Source organism: Halictus rubicundus, chromosome 1 (assembly GCF_050948215.1).
Source record: "Halictus rubicundus isolate RS-2024b chromosome 1, iyHalRubi1_principal, whole genome shotgun sequence".
Classification (NCBI taxonomy): Eukaryota; Metazoa; Arthropoda; class Insecta; order Hymenoptera; family Halictidae; genus Halictus; species Halictus rubicundus.
In genome coordinates, this window is record NC_135149.1 from 1,074,543 (window position 1) to 1,099,556 (window position 25,014).

Here is a 25,014-nt window from a genome sequence, read left to right on the forward strand (position 1 = left end):
GCTAATGATCGAAGAGGTTGGAGATGCCATGGCTGATTTTTAGAGTGAATACGACTAACGATGATTTAAAAAATATTACTTTTATACGTAGAAACTACAAATTCAATTTTCGTGGTTTCTGCGCCAACAGTACAGGTATACCCTAAATCAGTACTCTATCTGATATTCTATTTTGAAGATTTATTAATCATATTTACTTTCCTACGACACTTTCCACACATATCGATCTAGCAAACAACTACTTCAAATTTTTATCTCCTCAACAGGCATTTTCTTTAAGAGCCGAACAATCGATAAGCTAATCGAATTCATAGATTGTCTCATGTCTTTAAAGTCGTACGATCCACCAAAAATAACTCGATCTATGTATTTGAAATCTCAGGACCGATACATCCGGAGTCGAGAAAGATAATAAACTATTTTAGAATTCGTATGATCACAGTGATATGTACTGCTCTATCTGACAATCGAAGTTCTGGATACCAGTACATCACTGGTATTGCTTATTGTCGTTTGATAACCATTTAGTATAACACGATGTTATTTCTTAAACTTTCACATGAAATATATAAAGAGGAGAACCGAAGTATATTTGCACATGCAAATATGCGTTAAATAAGTGATTCGAATAAACATTGTAAAATTTGAGAACTATAAATAACCACTCGTCCGTCTTGATTATTTTAGAAGAAAAGTGGTGATATCAGCAATATTTATTTTTGTATCATTATTAACAATCGACAAGAACTGAACTCGTGTCTTTCGACTAATTTTGAGCAATTCAAGGAAATTAGAAATCAAAATTCAAATTCTGATAAAATGTACAATTGGAGATCCTCAAGGTTCTATTTTTTCCAGAAGAGACGGAAAAAAATCTAGTATTACCGCTGCCTGCCGAGAATAATCGAAGTATCCGATGGAATTGTTGTTTTTTTGCAGTCATTTGTCCGGCTTTGAATTAACGTATTCCGATTACATAATGGAGATTTCAGACGCTCAGTGTTCTTGAGCGTCCTAGACCAAAGCGAGGGGTGTACTGGTGCGTAATACTTTCGAAAATGACCGTGGAATAACAATGATTGACAGTTGTGATTGGCAGACTGTGGAAATTGGGACGGGTCTTTGTCGAGTTATGTATTGTCTCGATCTTTGAATATTTTCAGCGACGATTTCCATGCCTTGCCGAAAGAGCGACAATTTTTCAATCATAATTTACTGATGCTTTAATTTTACGCAGTGTATATGCTCCTATTTATAGTCAGAATGTTTTCAAACTTTATTTCACAAAGTTGCTGAAGTTGATTAGACAAATCTATTACTATAATTAGTGCAAAAAGAATGGCCAATTTTTAATACTATTTTTTAAATTCTACAACTCGGCCCAAACTTAACTTTATAAACGTTGGAAAAATGATTTTAAGGCAGATTAAGCAAGATTTAAATGCTATACAATAACGAGCAATACCATAAGCAATAAGATCTATTAGAAAGATGGTTTGTAACACAGAGAGCGCAAAAATTCAGTCACTATTTTTGCGCCAACAATTTACGTCAGCAGGAGATTCGGTAAATAATAATTCGTTGACTCGATTTTTACCTAAGTTTACTGTATTATATAACAACTCGCATTAAACTCGTTTAAATGTTTGGTACCATTTCTAAGCAACTTCGTTTCTAATAAAATTTAACTGTTTGCACCGATTGTTTGCTTCTCTGAAAATATTTCCGTTATCCAACTAATCCGAACGGAAACTTGTCAAGTGTTGAATTTTCCAAAAGTTGCACGTGTCTCTTTGGAACTGAATGTACATACATTCTCGACAATTCTGATAGAATCTTATCTGAGTCCACAGATTGTTAACAATTAACCGCATATCGATTCGATTAATCACAGACCGCACACGATCAACGTGACCTTTTTTAGTATTTCGACAAATTATTCACTTTTCACATCGTGCACAACACGTCGCATATCGATTTGTTTAGATCTTCGAAAATTTCAATGAACCTCGACAAATTCACACTTGTCGAAAGTAGTCACATAAGATAATTATTGACACGCGCGATTTCAATTACTCCAAAAATTTGTACGTATGTATCGTTAACGGCCCGTATTCGACCAGTTGATGCAAAGCTGACGTTTCATTATTGAAAGGATGATTTAATGAATTGAACGCGGACATGAGACGAAGTACCGACGCTTCGGGCAGCCTCTATCAAACTGATTACGAGATCGTGAATTTGTTCGAAAGAACTCGATGGCTTCTAAGCTGACGCCAATCGATCGCCGTTAAATCATAGGACAGAAAAAATCGTACCGCTAATTGTACGCTAACACAGGTTTACGTATTATCAGACTGACGCGTTAAAATTAATTTCTTAGATAACTCTTTCACAAAATATACAATATCTCATCTAACTGTAAAACTGTTTAGTCAAAATGCTACGCCCTGGCAAAAAGTGTTCGACCGCATTTAAAAATTGGATAATTTTCTTAATATTTAAACAAATGAGTTGAGAAAAGAAAATTATTCTCGTACAGAATGCAGAATCTCCTAATTTAATATTCAAATAAATCTATAAATCCCCTGCATCAGTAACCGTCACGACACCAACAATCGCACACCTCGTACAATTGAAAAAAGTACAGCTAAATGAAAATACTTTTGTTCAGTAATCCGATGAAAATTCGTCCGAGTAATCCCATGAACTCACGGGACCAAAGTGGTACAGAGTAAACCGAAATCACACCAACTGAACAATCCAAGCGGTATTTTCCCAGGACGTTCTCCACGAAAGAAAACAAACCAAAAAAGAGAAGAGAGACGAAAAAGGAAAGAGACACTGTCGAAGGAAGTGGCACGCGATTCACTCGGCTCGCGGTGTTCGCGGCACGGCCGCCACCTCAAAGGTTCACCGTGAAACTGATCTGAAAGGACCACGGGGACCAACGAAGGCTGTTGGTCGCGTAGGGCGGTAACGACTGACAACCGGCCGGTTCGCGCACAGTCTATTTTTGAGATATAATCGCGACACGGGCTTCCTCGAAGCCAGAGAACAAGCGCGCACACGGTCCGTCGACGAGCTGGCTGCGACGTCTTTCGAAAAATGGCCCCCTTTCACCGGGAGCTCCCCCCTCCCTCAATCGTTCGCGATGCTCTCGGCTACCTGTACGCAAGCAAGCCCTCAGAGTGCGTGACCAGCGTGTCCCATGGGGCCATCCATCCCATTTACCCAACTGTTCCATCGATTTTTTTTTTTTTTTTTTTTTTTTTTTTTTTTTTTTTTTTTTTTTTTTTTTTGTAAAATTGTTACGGATCTGCAATTCTTTCTCGAGCCGGTAATATCGCTCGGATCAACATCCTCAAGTAAATTATTAAAATTACTTTGTATTATGTTGTATAGAAAAAGTATTTGATATAGACTTTCGAAACTGCGGGGATATTTTATTAGCTAATTAAACAGTATAAAAATATTTTTTTAGTGCAAAAAAAGATGGTATAATAAAGTTATGAGAGTATAGTCTAGCTCCTTTTGCATTGATCTGAAACGATAAACTAAACAACGTTCTTATTCCTTATAAATGCAGTTCGTCGATGAACCTTCAACAAAAAAGTTATAAATTAACGAAATAGGAACGTTTTGAAAAAAAAATTCGATTTTTCCCCCGCTAGTTTTTGATAATTAGTTTTAAATGTAATCAATAGTTTTAAGTTATCTTGCCCGCCAACTCGGAAAAAAGAGTTTCCAGAAAAACGCGTATATTTTATTGTTAGAAAAGCGGAGGCAAAGGTAATTTTTTGAATCCCACTTCTGGAGTCAAAATAGTTTCTAATGCAAAAGTTTTATTTTAGTTTAATTTTCTATTTCTATTTATTTCATATGCATAAAGGTCGCATTAAAATCGGGGTCATTAGCGACCACATTGGTTTACATGAAATGAATTAGTTATAAGTAGATACCTGCGTTAACGTTATGTACAGTCGGTGTACAAAGTATTTGTACACTCTTTAAAAACAAATAATTTTTGAAAAATTCAACCAAACGGCTTGAATTTTTTGAAGATGTTAGAAGGATTAATTTACTAAGTAATGCATAAATAATTTTTTTTAATTGCTACTGGTCGTAATTGCGAGGAAAAATGTAGAGATCACGATTTTTAAGTTTTTCATCTGTGTCTGTACGAATGTTTACGTACGAAGAATGCGATAACAAAAGTAAAGTATACTAAAACAGTTTTTCAAATTGAGCTACGTTTGCATACGAAAAAATACGGTACATTACGTCAGCGAACACGGTTTGAAAACCTTATTCAAGATAAGATTAACAGGTTAATTAGAATGCACCGCATGTATTATAATTTCGCTTAATTTTAGACTTGAGGATAAAAAATGTAGCACCATTTCTAAAAAAGCGTAGCACGAGTAATCGAAATGGTTTTGACCGTTTATTATTGCTATTATTATTATCGATACATTTGATCTAGTAACATAAAAATTAAGTTTCAATTCTGAAGAGATAATTCCATCATTCGCATGGCACTAAACGTATTAAAGTATCAACGATTCTTAAAAAATCGAGAATTCCGTTTTCAGATACTTTTAAGAGCCACTGTTACATAGTTTCGTACATTTTGCATTGTTCATAAACTTTCTTCCACTTTGCAGTTTTCCTTTAGACGTGTACACAGTTCCCACGCGGTTCCCTAACAAGACCTTGCCTTACTTTTGAAGGTGTATCCACAACACGGCAGAGGACAATCGTGCTTAACTTACACGTAGACACGATCCTTCGACGAGCCGATTATGGTAGGCCTCATTTGAATTATTTAAGCCACGTTCACCGTGTTGTACCCTCTGTATTTCTATTGCGTAATCCCGACAATAAGCACGGTCGAATTTAGCTAAAAACCGGCGTTGTTTTGCAAGACGCCTTCGTTAATGGCGGACACTTGCTCAATGAACGCTGCAAATTACATGCGAAATGCGATGTTGCATGTGCAAACGTGCCTTGCCGTTTATCGTCATCCTGATGCCCATCTGACACATGATGGTAACAGATTTGTACGTGCACTCTGTACACATGTGCACTGCACAGTGTCGAGTGACGTGCGAAAATAAAAATAAAAAATAAAAATATCAAATAATTCTGATAAGAGAGAGATTTCTTTCAATCGGAAGTATAGGAAAAATTTGTTTGTGAAAAGTTTCCCAAAAGAATCGTTAGAAATAAAAAATTTTATATCACAGTAATTCATTATTGTTTTTTGTTTCATCATAGTGGTCAATGGTCATACTTGGTGATCTCTCAGTAATTCGACGTGTGAATCGCTTTTAGTAACACAGGTATGATGAATTCTCAAATAAATCCTCCGATTTTATCATCGCATACAATTAAATTATCATTACTGACAATTCAAGTGTCATCGCGATTGCCAGAACGAAACATATTTTCCCTGTCAATCTAAATTATTGCCCGATAAAATCAATCGAAAACATGATAAAAAATTTCATAATACTAGCATATTTCATTATCGAAGACGGCCAACCAGAAACTGTCGGTTTCAGCAGTTCGTCACCGAATAAACGAATATTAAAAGTACGTCGAAGCGTTTGTCACGTGGTTCTTACTCTTTATCTTTTTAATTTGCTCTCCCTCGACGTGTCACGACGAAAAAAGACTTAATTGAACCCCAAGGTTGAATCGGATCATTCGATGAGCCAAAGAAACGATTTATCGTGGCATTGCTGTTTCGGTTGTTATCGAGGTTTTCGATGTCAGTATTAATATAAATGCATTAAATAATACACAAGTATTATCGGATCAAATTGTTTTATTCTCACCGCGAGAGAACAAACTCTTCGAGTTAGTTTTGTTCTTGGTTAAAAAATAGGTCGACAACATGCAAAAAATGTTTGCATAAGATGCCTGGATTTCAAGAAAGACAGCTGTGATAGTTTATCTGATAAACATGCACGCAGTCATCGTTAGATTGCAGATTTTATGCATTTATCAGTATTGTAAATGACTTAAAAAGAATTTAATGGGTTTTTTATGGTAAGTCACGCCTGATAAAATCTGCAAATTGGTCTATAAAAACTAATATTTGCACAAAGATCCAATACTAGTCGTCGTTGCTGCTTACAGTAAGTGGAAACAGAGTACATATCGTGAACAGACAACGTGATCCATTAAACCGTGCTCATCCTATGACTACTCTTGTGGTAGGGCTACCGACTTGAAATTTGCCACAGAGGGTTTTCTTTGGCGGTTCTATCGAATGATGCGAAGAATCATCTATTGGATTTCAGGGCACATTTGACTACTTTACCCTTTACCACGGTCAAATGACCGACATTTGATAATTATTGGAACTATAAAAATGCATTCACTCAGACGATATGTATATGAAAAATGTCGGAATAAATTTCCTTATTCAAGCATCTATTACCAACAACATTAAACAACAATATTATCATTTTTATAAGGCAACTATTTTACTTTTCATAAACCCTTCTTCGCGAGCAGCCCGGACAAATTTGATTTGAAATGAAAATAGGAAAAACCTGATTGAAATAATTTATTTCGCATTATTATTTTCAGTACTGTTATTCGAGAATAAAAATAATGTTGATTCATTTCAAATAATGTATTATTTCGTTATCTTTTTTTTCAAATTTGACAGAAGAAATAATCCTCAAAATAATATAGATGTCTGTATAAACAAGACTCAAACCTGATGGTCAGGTCACGAGTTATGATTTCGATGAACAATTTTTACGATTATGTGAAACGATGCGATATCTCAAATAATGTTTCGAAAGTGATCACAGGTATGGAGGCAATTATAAAATAAAATAACATGTTGCTTGAAATAATATTTCAAATAATGTCATTTCAGAAGTGCCCATAGTCTGTGTGTGAGAGTTCACTAGTTTCCGAGCTGATCAACCGTACCCACTCGTACCAAATACATCCCGCGCTCGCATTTGCTATAAATTCATAAAACCTGCAGCGACAGCATACGATACCGTCGAAATTCGTTCGGACGAAAAGTCAAAGAAAGCATCTGAATCGCAGCGAATCGAGAACAATGAAGAAGAACTCCGTGCTGCAGAAACATTGAGGACGCAATCTTTCTTTGCATCGGTGGAACGGGAATATTTCGAACAATTGACATATTATAGGGTACACAAACCGTATTTCGATTGAAGCTGCATAGCATTTGCATCCGGGCGGTGGCTGCGGCGGCCCGGTGCGGCGTGGCATCCGCAGTCGACGTAACAAGAAGCTGCACATTCTCGAACTGTTTGCTGGGAAACGTGTATTAACCACCGCGAAGAATCGATTTATTCCGGAACGACGACGTGCGATCGCAATGAATACGATCAGAGCTGCTACAACGTACACGCGATAAGAATTTGATGAAAACGAGCTGTATTCGTAAGAACGCTGCACGAGCCGATTCGCCACGATAACCGTGAATGGACGATGCAACGAATTTGTTCTTGTACGTGGAGATTATTGTACTTGTCAACGATTGGCTGATTTCAAACAAGTGTTCCTTTGTATTTCGTCGTGTTTCGAACCCCTTTGTCTTCTGTGTATGTTAATCAGGATTCGACGAAGAAGACAGCTTATATTTATTGTAGGCCAATATATTCTCTAATGGCCATATATCGGCAACATCAAATTAGAATCTTATTGCGGCTTAAAGGAAACCAATGTTAACACACATATTTGGTAAATTCTGTTCGAAATCTTCATCACGAATCTGACTCGATGCTATAGTGCAATACGGTTGAACCGTGTGAAATCATTGTTAATTTGCAGGTGAAGGATGACATTTGCTGTTTCCAAGTTATAGAAATTTTTTTACATTCGTAACCAAAACTCGGGCTACAGAGGCTGAAATATCTTTCTTCTGAAACGTTTTATAACTACCTGAAACTACTCTTTGTCTATTACATAATACACTTCAGAAACTCATTCGGAAATTCATTTGAACAGTCCAGGTACATAGTCTTTCAAACAGAAAATTGAAACTGATAGTGATTTGAACGATCAGTATTGCTCATACTGGGCATATGTTCTATACGTGGAATACTAAACTTCCTGCAACCATAAGCTATATTGTCCTTCGTCAGAAGTTTTTTTCCACTTCTTGAAAATAGAGGCTTAAGTTGAAATATTTGAAAATAAACATCTGCTTCCATAAATTGTGAGATTAGGTAATACGCGCTCTATTATATACACAAATCAGCTGATGCGTCTGTTCGTCATCTGCCGTTTCTACTTGCTGAAAATACTATGGTACGCGAACTTGACGGATCGTCACACTTGTTTTTCTCGAAAACGAAGCGTCAAATAAAAAAAATGTTATCTTTTCTTTTCGACGTTGAAAACTCGACTCGTAGAATCACCACCCAGCCACTTGTACTACAATTTCGGAATCACTCTGTATAACAACGAAATATGTTCCCTCGCAAGCATGACTGCTTAAGAAACGTGAAAATATATACAAATGCCGAGAGGGCACCGCAGCACCAGCGATTAAGGCACTGCCTTATAAAAGGAACCACGAAGAACATGGGTTCAAGTCGCAGCTCGCGGGGACCTCTATTTTTGATCTCTAATACATTCTTATCTTCAATCCTACACTCACAAATACAGCGTTAAATTGTAATATTTTATTGTGTTTCGTAGGTTACGGTGTATTACCCATGTACTCCGGATCATTATGCAGAGTAAAAAAAATGTTGTACATCGATTGCAAGACACAGGAGCTAAATGTAAATTTATATTTTTCGCTGATCATTTTAATGTAATGAAAATAATATATTAATACTCTCAAAGTCTTCTACTCTTTTCATTGTTTTGAATCGTATCATAGAAAATTTTAATTTTTGTATTTCCTCTCTTAATAATTTTACCAAGTTAAAAATAACAGCAAAGTAGGCATTAATTGCTCTAAAATTGCCATTATTTCACATTTCATCCATTAATTTTTCCGATCCGCAGTCCAGTTATCTATGTATAAACTTCCGAATTCTAGTTAGATACATATAAGATTAATAGTCGTATACATATTATTGTTATTACACATGAAATGTCTAATTTCATGATCGCGCCATCTATAAAAATCAGACAGAACTTCTGTACTCACTCAATATATCCTTTCGATTTATGGATCGCGTTATTCTGCAGTAACGATACAATAGATACCAAGTGAATAGTGATAGTGTTTTCATAGCAATAATAATAAGCATAAAATAATTTATATTTAAATGTTTGTCCACTAATATTTACAATTCGTATCTTAATTAATATTTCGAAAAACATTCATATTTGAAAACAATTCACAAATAATCGAGATTCTTAGTAGATCATGTGAAAATCAGTGTAAATATAGAGTAAATATAATTATAACGTGGAGGTATAAAATTATAATTATAACTAACAAAGACGTGTAATAATAGAGAAACATTTGTAAAAGTCTAGAAACTTTATTATGGGATGCGTAGATCAGATTCAAGTATTGTATTATTATCTTTTTAATATTAGAAGATACCGATATAGTATATTAATAGACACAAGTAACGGATAGATACCAAGTGTAGATATAAGCTTTTGTAGACTGCGGATTTTATGCATTAATAAAATGAATAGGTCAAAAATGAATAGATCTAATATAAAACTAAAAAAAAAACATTAGAAGAACTTCTACTGTTACTCATCGATAAGGAATTATTCAACAAATATATTTCTTTGGGTATATATTAGTAAAAGAATGGTTAAAACTTTGGAGGAACACATTCTCGTTATTTTTATAAAGTAATGTAAATAAATTTTCCTTATCCTTTCATTTCTCACAGTTGGAGAAACTTTTTATTTTGCATAAAGATCCGCAGTCTAATAATAAGACAGTACATATTGCGGGGGAACATTGCTTGTCAGTGTCAGAATCGTTGTCTTTTTCTGAGAATAAAGTCGAACGTTGCAAACCGCAGGAAAGCGAATAGGATCCCAGCTCCGTCGAGGCTGCGATGCGAACGAATGAACCGAAGTGAACAATGATTCGTGGCAGATCAAGGTCAACAGGGATCCTTTGAAAACAAAAATTACCGATGCTCCTTGGCAATACCTTCATGTACACGCGTGGTTACGTAACATTTCGGCTTGGTTTCACGTAGGTGGGAGAAAGGAAGTTGTTCTATTTACGTATGCCACTTTTACTAATGTTTGCGGCGGGGATAATACCCGGTGTTATGCCTCGGGCCATAAGTTACCTCGATTCGGCATAAGTGACGAAACCGTTTTCGTTTTCGTTTTTGTTTTCCTTTTCGTTTTCGTGCGCTGGTAAATAAAATATCCTCGTTCTTCTTGTTTGCGATCGGTGCGTCGTTGGTTCGTTCAGAATCACCGTTGCCGATTTATCGTGAATTTCAATGACAAAAGATCTTTCACCTTCAACGGCCTTTCAGTAGAAACAGAATAGAACGTAGAAGAATAGATTGTGCCGTCTCACTGTGCGATTATTACACATTATAATTATTGCGACGAAAGAAGCCTTTGTTTGGCTTTCAACTAATAAACCAGTCCTCTCAAGTCAAAGACAAATATTTAAAGGTTTTTTAACACTAGGTTTACGGAGCACCAAAAGTAACTATTTTACGTGACTTTATCAAAATAACAAGAATGATTCTATTCAAATTTTTAAAAATATAAAAATTAAAAATATTAGAACCCGTCATGTTTTTACTATTTTAGTGTCACTCCCTGTAATTTTGGAAAGTTTGATGTTCCGAAACAGTTCTTTCTAAATAAAAACAATATGTGCGAGAAGAATTTTTGGTCTGGGTTAGGTTTGGATTTTTAAGAATTTTAGGTCATAACTTTCGAACCGTCAAAAATCCTTCTCGTAAACATCGTTTTTATACAAAATGAGACTATCTTAAAAATTTCAGCTAAATCGGGCCTGACTGTTTTTCGGACGTTTCGCCCAATTATCATTACTATTCGTTCTTTGAAATAACTTTTGCCGAACGCTGTCCTGTAATAGACGTTGTACCGGCAGAGCCGATCTAGAAAAGGATCCGCTCGGACAGGTGGCAACGGAGGACGCGACGAGCTCGCGAGAAGGCGCCACTGACCAGCCTTGATGGTCCGTGAACCAGAAGAAGGCGCTAATTCGCTCGTTCGGTTCGCATCGGTTCGGAACTCGTCGCTCGACCGACTGTTGCGGCTTTAACTTTTTAAAATGTCGCCGATGGCCGTGACAGGATCTATTTTTAGCTGCAGCGAGATAAGCGCGGGAGTGAGGACGGGCGAGAGGGGGCAGGAGAACCGGGAGAGAGATCGAGAGAGGGAATCTCCGAGAGCGGGAGAGAAATGGGGGACCTAGAGTGGGACAGACAGTAGCGTAACCGGATGGTATTTTAGTCAGCACTTGGAAAAACACCTGTTTAATTAACTTTCTGGCTGCGCCGTGATCAATGAAACTGGACGAGCAACCGCGCTGATTCTACCATTCTCTTTCGCAAGGATATACACTCGCTATAGTCAACCTTGCTTGCTATGCTCTGCTCTTAATAGAAAGGACTTTACCCCTACATTTTGGGCACCGATCGAAATAAACAGTTGCATTTAGTTTTTAAAAATATTCTGTTTCTACTTACATGTCTCGTTTAAGGAAATATTTGTACCTAACTTTTATAAGCAGAAATGTCAACTCAATCTTTGAAAAATGTATTCTCATGGAACACATGCTTCAGAATTTGTTATAACGAAAATCTCGTTGTGAACGAGTTATTCTAAAATACTTATGAATAGATTGTGGATTTTTATGCAAAATAAAGATTGTTTGCAAATAATAAAACAGTATTTTTAAATTCATTAAATGTTTTTACTACGTTGCATTTGTTCTACTTATTAATAAGGATTCCATAAGGGAAACATTAGCAAGATTTGCGGTAGCTCGTCGTTATCCTTTTGTGGCGTTGGCGTCCCATTAATGGTCATGTCCCCAGGAATAAACTGAATCCGTCTCTTATGCAAGTCTGAGGCAAGCGGCGAGTAGTGTAAATGATAGCACATGGCGTGCCGAAGGAATGTCTCGGCTGTTTATCTCGGGTAGTTGAAAATATTAATGACCGTTCCAGAATGAATACAGTTTTCCTTCGATATAGAACGACGATGTTGTTTTTGCAACAAGAACATCTCTGTACTCTCTTCTTCTTTTGAAGTTGTCCGCTCGAGACAGCTTTTCCAACGAATTTCTGGTCTGCCGGACAACTTTATTCGACCCATAAACTCTCAGCCCACTCAAGAACAATGTCAAGCCGAATAGGTACCCTCATCCTCAATACGTCGCGAAAGCTGTCCCGAACCATCGTTTTATATCGAAAGAAAACTGTAGTATTATTCCATTAGCCATTCCAAAATGAATAGTATCATTGCATTAGCGCATCGATATTTCCGTTCCGAGGATTATCGCGGATCTCTCGGGATCTCGTAGCCAACGACTCCGCTCCGGAATGCTTCCTCGACTTCCGAGGCATAGAAAGTGCCCCGGCATGGCATCGGGAGGAGACGGCTCTCGATTATGCAACGGTCGTTATCACCACCTAAAACTGCTAATCTTTGAGACTGATTCAATTACATAACCGACAATGAGCAAGAACGACAGGCTCGTTGAAATTGAAGCTACATTGGGGGGGAGTATAGAATGGAGGCATGCGGTGGAGCAAGGGCTGGAGGGAGGGCAGGAGAGCAAGGAGATCGAGAGAAGGAGAGACAGAGAGAGAATCAAAGAACTAATTATGCGTGACGTCACTCCGTTGGTTTCTACTGACGCGACGAGTCGAGCGCAGCGAGTCGACTCGAGTCAAGTCACGGCAAGTGGGCCAGAAGTCTCTCTCTCTCCCTCTCTCTCTCTCTCTCTCTCTCTCTCTCTCCCTCTCTCGCGCGCGCATGATGGAGCTGCAGCCACCGCAGCCGTCACAGCAGCGGTGAAAGCTGCATTTGCGACGAGACGAGTCTTCTCCACCCGGACGAAGTGGGAGGTGGTAAAAACAGAACTCCGAAAGTTTATGGCTGGTAAATCAGTGGCGTATTAGGCCCGCCGTCGCTAGACGTCCCATTCCAACCGGTCTGATGAACAGATTGACTGGAATAACGCCAGCGACGCATAGGAAATTCAATGAGCATCGAGCGAAGAATCAGGAAGATTGGAAGACCCCAATTTTTAACCATCGAACGCCGGATCATTCTTCGTAAGAATTAACGTGTGTTGTAATTAAGGTAGAGAACTTTTATTTCACATAAAGATTCGCAATCTAGTATTTGCATATTTGATTTACTTCTAATGATTTTTTAATACAGAAGCGTAATGCTTCAGTCAGCGATTGACAGAAACTTTAATCGAATTCCAACCAATTTCGGGTCAACCGGAGGACTTGCAGAGCAAGTTCGCATAAATTTCGCAAGGCAAGCTCGTAAGTTTCTTACGATGCGGTTGGTTCACAATTTCAACGCCGTTCCAGCGCGCCTATCTTTAGATCAGCGAGAGGGATCGGATAATGTATAATAATCGACGATCATCTACGCAATGTCTGGGTGTTCATGAACTACCAAAGCCCACGCCTAAAGAGCTAAACCTGACTGTTTGATGGTTTTGTTCATTACACGTTCCTGCGTCCAGCGTGATATATCAACGACTTTCAGTTACTTTAGGAGGTGTTAACAAAATACGGTACTCTAAATCATTTGGTTTGCATATGCCCGATGAAAAGATAAAAAAAAGTTCTCACATACAACAGTCACAACAATTATTTGAATTTCATTCGAAGTTCAAATAATGAGGTAATTTTTAAAAAATTATTTGGCTGTTGAAATAAACTAATATATATGATTATTTCAAATGGTAGGTAGCGAAATAAGATAATATATTATTATACTATATTATTAATATATTGCTAGAGTTGGTTAGGCCAGTACAGCAATCCACAGCACGAGTATGCTTAATTTCCAACAAATGTGTCGGGAGATATTCTCTATCAAGATTTCATGTTATCCCATATTACCTGCATTTACTCTAAGTGCGCTTATAAATAATCGCAGGTGTGCGATCGTCGACGACGATAGTACAATTATCGCGGCTCAATCTCGGACGTCAGAGCATGGTTTATTTACATTCGTCGACGTCAAGTTCCATAGAAATTCCGGCAGTTTCGCCGTAAAGGATGTTCCGGCTTGGACGGTGTCCGAAGAGGAAGCTACGCGGCGGCATACAAATATTTTTGCACCATGTTTGACCGTCCTTCGCGAACGTGACGATGCTTTCAGTCCCTATAAATATTCACGCCAAAGCTACTAACTTTCGGATCTCAATGCATTTTATGTGCATCGTATCGGTCACTTTTGAATATGTATCCGCCTCGTATGAGTTACGAATTAGTAATCGAAATGCTTACGGCTTCGCACTTCGTTTTATTACTACACAGTGTGCGCGTGTGTGTGAGTGTGTAATTTCGATGCTTTATGTGCTGAACGTCTATTAATAGGTTTATCAGTGGAGGTTCTTTATTGACACGTTGATTGCCGCGTCATCCGTGTTTGAGTGACGGAACTGTTTGTCCGACAATTAGGTTCTCTTAATTAGGGCAAAGTTGCCTAATATGAAACTCGATTCTTTGAAAAATGAAAATTAGACTGCGGACTTTTATGAAAAAATAAATATTGTTTTTTTAAACAATTATTTGTCTAATTAAAGTTCTTGGTCAACGAAATTCAATGATTCAGACCCCCCTAATTAACTATTCTATTCAATGACTATTCTATATTCCATTTACAATACTAGTAAAACAACCGAATCTGCCACATTTTCTACAATCCCTCAGAATGTTTAAGTATAGAGGTCGTTCGTATCTTGTCTGCATAGTAATCACAAACAGTCGTTTCTCCGGATTTTACCCATTCATTTTACAGAATTTGCAATTTTACGAACAGAATAATATTGACTTTCCTTCGTGAAACTACGATTGCACCAAAGTTTCGAAACACAAACTGTTTCCCTGTACACACGGAAAAGACTGTATAAAATTAAAAAAAGAATTGAAGCATAAAATTTAATCAAATTGAATGTTAGGAATAATCGATCGATCAATTAGATTATTAAATTCACACCATGTACAATTGAACCACGGGTATTCTGATATTTTAACGTTGTCTATTATTTTATCGTTCTCGCACAGCCTGCTGCTCAAATTACCGGCGCTCCGCTTCATTTATTTGTCTTCGCTCAGATTTGTTTTGTCAGTTCGACGCTGTTCGATTAAAACTGGAAGCCTTCCGGAAAAATCAATCGAGAGCTATAAAAGCAAACAGTACTCACAAGGCGCCGCGACATTCGCAAACGTTGTCGTAAGAGAAATTCTCCTAGTACCAAACATAAAAGATTTTTTGTAAATACAGGGTATCCCATTCGAAATGAACCACTTGAATACAGAAATTATTAATGATATCGAAAAATCTTTCGAGCAAAAGTTATATGGTTTCAAGAGGGAGACGATTCTTTGTTAATAGTTTTTTTTTTCTAGGTGGAGAAGTAGAGGGCATACGAAGGTCAATTCAATTTTTTTTTAATGGAACCATGTGTTTCTCAATACACCAATCGATGTAGTCGATTATTCCCCATAAAAAATTATAAACCTTCTCATATCGAAAAACCATTAGTTTTCACGATATTTCAATTCAAAGGTACTCAAAAATATTACAAAAACGTGCAATTCCATTTTAAAAAACAAAATTGTCCTTTATATGTATAACCTCTGCACGTCTATTTACAAAAAGAAATTAATCATGTCAGACTATGTAAGCCCTGAAACCATTTAACTTTTAATTGAAACATTTTTTTCTATCATCGATAGCTTGACAGATATTCAAGTAAATTCGAATTAAATAGGACAATAACCTATCAAAAAACTTATAATGATCTTTTAACCAACCAGAAACCGTTTGATTAAATTAAATTTACATTAAGTGTATTTGGTATTTATTACAAGCGAAGGAAGAATTGGCCGCTAATGAATGTGTTAAGTGGCACCGTTGCAATTAAGAGCAGCGTCCGGTTCCTATTTATACCGAACGAGATCAAAGCCGTGTCTCGAAACATAATTCGTCAAATCATGCGTGTACGTGAACCGGCTATAAATACGTGAATACAGATACAGTTAGACGAGCCATAACCTTTCTTCTCCGTTGCACGATCTAAGACCAGGAAAATTGTACAAGAGCGTTTTACGAGCGTTTCTGAGAGTCACCGGACCTGAACACGTCCAAGAAAAATCTAGCTACATACATATAGTGACTATAGCGACGGCCGTATGTAGAAATAGAGAAATATTTCTTCTTAATCTCCTGCTCGACAACTCTTGCTTCTTGTAAACTTGTTCATCAAAGATATTTTATCGTTCGCAAACCGCTGCATGAAAAACGCATTCCATGTTTATCGTAAATGTTTATTCTATAAATTAAACATCTATAACTAGACTACAGATGTTTATGCTAATTCACATTCTTGTTCAACCGGTAAAGGAACACGAGAGCTGAAATCTTTTTCCTGATATGTATTGATGTTGTGCGTAAATATGAATTTTTTGCCATTTCGAGTTGACTCGAATCTGGAAGAAAAAGTTACTCTCTCTCTCTCTCTCTGTCAGTACCGGGATTAGTCACGTGACATTGTGAAACAATTACATCAATTGTCCATAAATTTGTAAGGTGTCATTATGTAAGGAGGAAACTCCAATATTTTTTAAATCTATGGTGGTTTCAGTCACGAGAAAAGTTTTTCAAAATTTTCACAGATGTTCGAATGTGTATAGAGCATTTTCGAGAAAAAACGCGTCTTGTCTTCAGTTTCTTGCTCGCCACTTCATGAAAAAAATCTTAGAATACAATGAACGATGGATTCTGTAACTGGAGGCTTCCAGCTTTAAAACGAGTCGAAATTTATTGTCGTACTATGTCCAGGTTTAATTATTTGTACAAGGGTTCAATTATCGAAATATTATTATTAATGACCCCTCGCCATCTTTCTGGCAATTTGCGTATATACCATTGTGACTAGAGCTCGGCGGCATTGAAATAATAAATTCGTTCTGAACGACTGATTTGAAACGTGTGTCCGCCAAATGATGTTGTAGCGACCTGAACAAATGGTAATCAGATGGAGCTATGTCGAACGAATGAGCTATCAGTCACAGTTTCTTCACCATTTGCAGCGCCAACCATTTGGGTGATTTCAGTCACGGTGTTTCCAAGATTGAATGCAAATGGAATTGTCAGATTTCGTTTAGAACTATGGTTCATTTGTTTTACATTGATAAAATTCGTTATTGTCTAAACTCTGTTTAAATATGTAATTATAGTACTGTGAATTTTATACATTTATGATAAAAATTACTAGTAAGTATTACTAGATAAATTACTATGTAAACTTTATGTAATTACTAGCAACTTATGTAATTACTAGGTAAATATCAAACTGTAAAGACATTAGAAGAATTTCAGAATAATATCGTATTTTACTCGATTTCTATGATAGAATTTACGATAGAGTATAATAATAAACAGGAATGCTACAGTTTTGTTGTTAACAAGATAATATTACTAACAGGTATTTGGCATCGTCGACAATCTACTCCCAGCATTCTTGTTTAGCTTGTTATACTCTGCTGCCAAGATCGTTGCTTAAATCCCAAAAATGCGCATTGTAATCATCATACATATCTAGTTAAGAGTGTCAGTAACATTTAAATTTAAACAGAATCGTACCATTAAATTGAAGAAATCGGTTGTCAAAAGATAGACCACAGAGTCAGAAAAAAAAAAACAAAATCGTTACATATTAAAATTTTATTTTGCATTATTTTTCAGTTTGTGCGAATTGATTGTATTTTCAGTGTGAATCTAAAAATAAAATAATTGTACTCCATATAGATTTAATCTTCCCAAACTATTTTCGAAGAACAAAAATTCTATTGTGCATTGTTTCTTTCGGCGATAAAAAGTAAAACAATAATTGTTCCATACATTCATTCAGATTTTTATTTGCGCGCGTTTCGCACCGTTCGTCACACTATAAAAGCATAACGTCCCCAGTCCAGTAATAAGAACATAATTACATAACGGTAACGATAATTAGCATTTAAAAGATACTTCAGACTCATCCGTGCGGAACAAGCGCTCGCTGCAGAACAATAATTTCGAGATAATAATGTCGACAACTTTCATTTTATTTTTAATCGATAACCACTGGTATTAAAACGTTTAATACGCGACATCGAAATTTAATATGCAAATTGCGAAAATATATGCTAATTTTTATAACACATTCTTATAAGAGAGTTAAATAAAACATATATCGAATGAAATAGCATTTCCTTTGTGAATTATTTCGGTGAATGGAACAGTCCAAAATTGTATTCATGATTTCACTTCACAATTTTCTAATAACATTTATGTGTCTTAAGATAATAATAATTTCAGTTGAGTCTAGATACATATGCTAGGTACGTTTAAGGGTTGGGTTATACTAGTCGGACAGGGTTCTGTCGACAGAATTTGTTGGCCGCAAAAATCATTTTATTATTTTTATCACTCTTATTGTTGTCATATTTAATGAACGCGTTAAGCATTGTGCCAGGTCACTTCTGTGAATTTATTTCTTTCTCTTCGTATGAAAAATAGTTTGGACCTGGTGGGAAGTAAACTTGAAATACTTCCGGACCGTTAAGGGATAATAGCTTTTTAAATAAATACAGCATGTTCATTCTGCCTCCGTGCCACCACGCCAGTAGCCTGTCAGGCTCTAGCATAGGCATCTCTTGGGGTGTGGAGGGGAGAAAAAGTTCTGGGAACCCCTGAGATTCTGGTAGCAGGCAACACGCTGTGCCTTTGTTCCGAGCATCTCGAACCCTACCAAGTGGCTTTCCCGAACCCCAAAATACGTATAAACGGGGGAAAACCGCCAGACTTGCTGACCTGTAAGGTATGCATCGACCCTAAACTGTCGAGCCGGTGCCGGTTCGTTCCGTTGACGGTACCATGCCGGTCCGTGCTGTATAGTATAAATTGTGCGTACCGCGCTAGGACTACAAAATTCACTTTCAAACAAGTCGAAATTTGACAAATTTTTATGACTGTAACCGTTGGTAGAATACTAACCTAACCTCTTTATTAATATTAAGATTTGATAACTGTTGGAAATGTTTACAATTTTTACAAATATTGAATTTCACCATTGACTAGCGACCATTGGCAGTAAATTATAGACGAATCTATCTTAATATTTACATTTGATGATTTATTGTGAAATAATATTTTATTCTAGCTTTATTATAATTACGTATCTATACGTTATTCGTTTCCGTTACATTTAATTAAGTTATTCTATTTCTCTGTTATTAACATTCAAACGTTATAATAATATTGCTTTATTCAGCCTTACGGCCAAGAATTGGACTCGGTTTACAATAACCTATGATTTCAAAAAATAACTATCTTATCCACGCATTTCAAACATTATTGAATATATAGACATACGAATAATATGAATTTATTTTTTCTTCTAAACAATTATAAACATGGAGGACCCGATCATTGTAATTGTAAAGAAAATCGTAGTACAAGGGGTAGTGTATGTAGCATGTGGGTGTTTGACACTTTTTATGCATATTATTTCGACAATATCTCGTTAACTATTACGTTTAGAAGATGCGAAGGTTAGTACATTTTTACGCAGAATTTGATAGTCTATCGATTCACGATACAAATGGTGGGTCAATCCGTTTAAAGAAATCAAGGTAACCTTAAAATCTCCGAACTTCCTTCACCTGTATAAAAAATATTTGCGTTACAATATTTTTCCTCGTTATACTATGCAAGTTTTGTAAATACCGTTTTCTCATATTATTGCAAATAACGAAAATAGTCCAGATGGTCACAGTTATTGGACCACCCTGTATATCGAGCGAGGAAGCTTTTCGAAAATCTTCAGATACTTATTTATGACCCGAAGTGGAATACGTAGCCGATGTGCCCGGTGCATGAAATGAGGTCATTATGTGAGATCCGCTCATGTTATCGAGGAACGAGTTTCAAGCACGTCGAAGAAATAGAGAACCATGGGGGACGAGGAAGGGATAGCTGCGACCGGTCTATGGGGTCTTCGACGGCGTCATAGAACGACGTATGTAGCAGGTGCTTAAATCATTTAAGTTGGAAAGTAATATCAAGAAAACAAAGTGGATTAATCAATATTGATAATATTAAACTGGTTGAATAGAAGTTCTCTTGGCAAATATAACATTGCAATTAATGTTATTTAAAGAACGCCATATTGCAGATTCGATATTTTTATGTATTTCATTAGATATTAGTTTCAAATTGAATTCTGCGGCAGTGATATTGCAGAACTTAATTAGTTTCCATTGCATGGCAATAAACAATGGAGTCTCGCATGACACTAGATAAGCATCAGGTTTTATCATTTATCAGAGATTGTAGTTCCGCCAGCTTTCCAATGACATTCCTTGTCGATGCCAATTCTATTGTAGAAATGTTCAATGTAACGCAGTTGAATCACTAGAGAATTGTTCGATGCACTTTCAGATATCTATTTCTTCCAAGGTAAAAAATGTTTTTTATATACCAATCTACAGTACAATGGATCAATGAATCGTATATTCTCTTATAGCACTTATAACACAAGTCCAACAGTAAAATATTTATATATTATTATTATAAATATTTATTTTACCAATGTTTGAACGAAGATTGTACGAGGTTTATTCCCTGAAACATTTAATATTTCGTATTTTACTTTAACATTTATTTCTGAATGTTGAATTTTAAGGAAACGTTTTATATCAACATATAAATAAATAAAGAAATTTAATTATTCGACTGTACTCGTAAAAACTTCTATTAAAATTTTCTGCAATATTCAGTAAGTTTTTCACGAGTTTCTTATTTACTTTGTCTATAAGTTCTAATTAACTTATATTTAAGTGTTCGAAGTGTTTCTCCGCGTACTCGGTTATTGTAGTAAACTGCGAGAAAAGTACATGTATGAAGAGTCCTGGGAAAATACAGATGTGTCGATGAACGAATGTGCAATATATGTGAGTTGCTGGGAAAAACCGAGAAGCGTGCAATCAGGCTATAAAATAGAAGCTTCACAATGTGTTTGTAGTGGTTCGAAAATATATTTAACGTCACCTGCAAGAATACGTGATTAAAAATATAGATTTGCGTATGGAATTTTAAAAGTGACCTTCACGAAGCTTCTCAAGGTCACTGTAATATCAACCAAATACAATCATCGTATGTATACTCTCCTCTATACCCTAAAACTTTTGTCCAAACCATTTTTTTTTCTAGCACTTATATTTTTGAAGATATAGAATTTTGTCCAGAAAACGGGCTTTCTGACGTACTCTGCGGCACTTTGCGGCGCGTCGTAACGCGGCGGTAGAATAAGCAGGATCGCGTCGTGCACACGTGTATTATTGTCTCGAGGATCATTGTGAGCGGGAGAACCTGAATGGGAGCACAGGAGGGGTTTCGTGGGGCTCGTACAGGCGTCAAGTGCAGCCGCCTGCATTCCCGGTGCAACGACCTTGAGAATTCGGCCTCGGGTGCGAACCTTTCGAAGGCAGCTTCCTGCAGGGCGAGAGCGTGGTTGTTTCGCGCGCTGCACGCACTATTTTATGAAATCGATCGTTAACGCGCCAACGGCGCGTAACGATGACGTCAATCTCGTGGATACTATGTGGATGTATGTAAGTATGCAGTCGACAAACACGGAAGGGTTTTTATCTTTCACGGTGCTTCCCGCGGTCTGATGTGCAGCAAGGGTGAGCTTGTACTGCTTGCACACCGCGGTGCATAACTGTTGCGCCACCCATTTTTTTCTGATTTTTGAACTTTCGAAGAATCATGTAAGAAAGCATGGTAAATAACTTCACGTACAAAAAGTAGTGAAGTTGTCTGTGTATTATAGGGTAAATGGTGGGTAAAACTTTAGGAATAGATTCCTAATGCTTAGAGAAGACAAAAAAGTTATATTAACATAGGACCAGAAATTATTAGTTTCTAAGTTATAAAAGATTTTGTGCCACAATTCTCGTCGTACCGTCTTGGAGGAAATATTCAACATGTCCGCCACCTGTCTCAATACAAGCATCAGCTCGTGGTCTCATTGAGCTCCGAACACGCTTACAAATAAAGTATAAATTGTAAACAAGAATAATACACGTGGATAACGTAAACAAGATAAATAGACCGGCGATTACTTCAAAAACCTTGTTGATGCATTTAAACGAGCCTTTAAGACGAGCGACGAGAATTGTGACACAAAAACTTTAATAACTCAGGAACGAATCTTTTCTGGACCTATGTTGATATAACTATTTTCTTCTTCTCTAAGCAAGAGCAAAATTCTATAGCATCACCTTCATTGTTAACACATTTCAAGGGTTTTCGCGACGTATTTTTGCCAAACAAGAATCTTTGTTAATTAATTCGTATAACGAGTATACGGACGTAGACAGTAGTCAACTTGCTGAAATAATCGATTGTTTAAAAAATCTCAGGAACAAACGATTGTCATCAACGATTGTAGGTCCGCCTCGCATCGCCACGCGTTCGTTCTTCTTGTCAGTATGGTTCAGGGGAAATAATCTACAACTGGCAAACACAATAGTGTCTCGTCGAGGAGACGAAGGAAAAATTCGTTTCGCAACGCAGCCGAGTTTGCGTCGAGAGAGGCTGCGAGCGAGCATAGAGGTACGGTGAGCGTAGAGGTACGGCAAAACGTATCACATTCGCGGGACTATACATATGTAGTGACTATACATACATACACATAATGCAACGCCTACCATGGGCGCCACTGTTAGAAAGTGGAATGCAAGCGTCCCGATGCGATGAGAGTGGAAGTCTCTAGCGCCAGCCCGTGTTAGCCATCGACACACAAACATGACTACCGGCAAAACAGTGTACAGTGTACAGTAATGTCTCGATTCACAGTAGTGCTCGCTTAAAGGCTATAGTCATAGTCGGATAAGCTGATCAAAAATTACCTTGAAAATCGTTTCCATTAATTGTAAGATATAGGAACCAAACAGGAATTTATTCCTCTCTTCAATGGCTTTATTATGCTGTAAGAAACGTACTGACGCTCTTAAATTCTTGTAATCTTTTTATTGTCTGATTTTACACCGATCTTTGCCATAAATGCATGAAGTTCGTAGTCTAATGATTACCTTAAAAAATGTTTAAAATTTTGTAGTTTTAATATTATAGAGAGCTAAAGAAAAGGTTGGTTTACCAATAAAAGCTCATTTCCCTCAAAGAGTTCGCTTAATCGAAAACTGCCGGATATTTATAGTAACCAAACAAAAAACAGACTTTCGATTCCCACTTGCTAATACACCGAATGAAGGCAAATATTATTTTTACTGCTATAACCCGACTCCCACGCAGCTTTAAGCGAACGTTCTCCGTCTTCACGTAACCGTTTTAGACAGAAAAGTAAGACTTTCAAATAACGTATTCCGGATCTTTATGCAAAATAAGAAAAGTTTGTACTTCAATTGCAAGACACAGTAGGTAAATATAAATCTATATTTTTCACTAATAATTTTACTGTAGCGAAAAGAATATATTAATGCTGTACAATAGATTTAGTTACGTTCTCTTTCCCACGCGATCCAAATGGCAACGCGCAGAAACCAATTCTCTAGTAAATAGAATAATTTTCAATCGATCAATAATGAGTATGATTCTTTGCAGCATATGTTGCAGCAACTATCGATCAGCGAATAATCTGATGATCAAAGTATTAGCTGCGAGTAATCTCGCGCGATAAAATCGCGGGACGTTCTCCATTTCCCGAAGAAGAGTTGCGAAGTTGCGGACGACGAGGTGGAACGGAGAAAGAAAGAAAGAAAGATAGATAGATAAAAAAAAGAAAGGAAGGAAGAAAGAAAAAACGTGTATTTCGCAAGAGTGTTACGGGGAATCGGTGATATCGGAGAGGCGCATTCAATCGCATTTATCGAAGCTAATGCAACGCCTACCACAGGCGCCCGCCTTAGAATATGGAATGCAAATCCGTGAGGCTCGATCGCGAGAGAGCCTTAGCGCCGGCCTCGCACGCCCACGCATCTTCGCAGCCAAGGCGCGTCCGTCCCGCTTGCGCCATAAAAATAGCTGAACACCATAATAAATCAAACAATTCCAGCCCGAGCGTCGATGGGATTTCTATTTTTACATCGGTCACCCACATTTCGACTCGTCGATGCGAGACATTTTTCTTTATAGGATGAGTCCTGTCCAGACGTATTGTAGATACCACGTGGAAAGTAATCAAAATCCGTACAAAATATAATTTATAAATCCCATCTAATAAAGATCCTTTGCTTAACCCTTTAGGGACGAGTGATCCCGAAACGTGGCCAAAATCTTAAAAATATATTTTTCGTTAATAGTACATGCAGACGGTGGACAAAATTAATTGGAGATACTTTAACAACTAATACAGTTTTCTTTCGATGTAAAACGATGGCACGGGACGGCTTCCGATGTATTGCGGATAAGGATAAATACCTATTCGGTTTGACATTGTTCTTGTGTGGACCGAGAGAGTTTATGAGTCCTATAAAGTGGTCTCTCGTTCTGGCATTAAGCAGTGTTGAGCGAAAAAACATCGTCGTCTTATACAGAAAGAAAACTGTACCTTTTTAAAAATTGAACCAAACGACTTGTGATGTTTTGATGTGTTAGAAAGATTAGTAGTTTACTAGGCGATGTGTGAAAGTTTTATTTTTGAAATTGCTATTGCTCGGAATTTCGAAGACCAAAGTGAAGAACATGATTTTCAACTTTTCTTTTTATCTGTGCCTATAATGAACATTTAAAATATGTCTTTTACGCATCTAAGTA

General features: G+C 37.0%; 1 protein-coding gene across 1 annotated transcript in view; it reads right to left on the reverse strand.

The window, feature by feature from the left end:
• Positions 1-25,014, reverse strand: part of For (cGMP-dependent protein kinase for) — a 77,442-nt gene that overhangs the window by 47,056 nt on the left and 5,372 nt on the right. The window lies entirely within an intron of this gene.